A 1,551-nucleotide genomic window follows, 5' to 3' on the forward strand; every position below is an offset into this window, starting at 1 on the left:
CGGAGACCCCTCTCTGGGAGGTGGCCGGGGAGAGCCCCTCCACACCCCAGCTCCCTGGGGACAGGGATGTGCTTGGCCCACACGTGTCCACCAGTTTCTTCCGACAGTTAGTGCTGCTAATTTATTTTATCATTCACAATACACTTACAGAGGGAGGGGAATGGGGTTTATTTTATAGAGAGCGTGGCGATGTGGCAATAAATGCTGTTACAGCTACTTGTACCTTTGGAAGTGTTTTTTCCCCCCAAGGTTGCCCTGTGGCCCCGACTGTCAAGTTGTTTCTCCGTTGTGGTGTTATCTGTGGAGTAATTGTGCGTATGGAGTTTTTAATTGGCATTTAGCTGTGTTGCGTACATACAGAAAATGGTAGCATCGATCCTCACCGGTTAAGCCTTAATAGGAGCCTGTGTGGGCTTGTGTTAGCAAAACCCCTCCTGACCTGAGCCCTTGTTAGCGTCAAGCAGCAAAAAAGAGGGCAGGCAGCACTGCTGAGACTTTTCTCCAAATCTGATTGTGGTACAAATGGCTATTTCCATGGAAATCGTGGTTCTTTCCCTGTTATCCTTCTGGGCAGCCCCTGGCCGAACGCACCCGCTTCACGCGGCAGCAAACGCTTTTGCACGTGGACACGTGCTCCACGTGCAGGGATGGATGGGGATGCCGGAATAAAACATAATTGTGCTTCGTTTTACAACCTGGTTGTGTAATCTCTTGCCTGTCTGCTGTCCGTGTGTTTTTTAATTTCCTTCTCCTGAAGGAGGAAAATGGGTGTCACTGAATTAGCTGCTACATGTTTTTTGTAACTGGGTTTGGCCAACTTGGTATCAGCGACAAGGTGGAGCGGAGCGAAATCGGTGCACGTGCTTCCTCTGTATGCTGTGCTCCGAAGACTGTGCACTGAGCAAGCTTCCCGATGGCTCCTCGGGGGCAGCCGCAGCAGGGGACAGCAAGCCTAACATGGGTGCCTTGTGCACCCCGGCCGTTTCCAGCGAGACAGACTGACTGCCATTTCACAAAATTCAAATAACACTGCTTGTCTGCCGTTCAGCAGCCAGGCCAATTAGGTGTAAGTAATAGTGAAGCACGGGACCACCTAAATGAACTAATTGAAAAAGAACATTTGCAGGAGCTGCATAGGAGTGCCATCCTCAGCCTGGTGTGAGTGCCTGGAGCTCCCCGGGGAAGGTAAGGGAGGAACAAACGTGCCAGTCCCTTGCTGCCACTGCTTTCCCTCAGAGGGAAAAGATATTTTTTAAATCTTATTTTAAGGAAAGTTCTCGCCAATAAGTAGCCTGTATGACAAAAATGCTTTGATCCATGTATTTCTGGGCAAAAACTGATCCCAAACTGAGCTCTGATGGCATCATCGAGCATTTGCCGTAGCAACTACTGGGAAGTGCTGCTTGATCTGTGGTGGGACTGGAGAGTGGAGGGCCATGGTTAGAGCACGTTGCCCTTGGGACTCACTCAAGGAAGGAGAGGTGCCAGCAGTCAGGTTTCCCCACAGTCAGCCCCCCTGCAGCCCCCGTGCCTGCAGGGGATGGGCACTGC

Source organism: Eurypyga helias, unplaced genomic scaffold, assembly GCF_000690775.1.
Source record: "Eurypyga helias isolate BGI_N326 unplaced genomic scaffold, ASM69077v1 scaffold40026, whole genome shotgun sequence".
NCBI lineage: Eukaryota > Metazoa > Chordata > Aves > Eurypygiformes > Eurypygidae > Eurypyga > Eurypyga helias.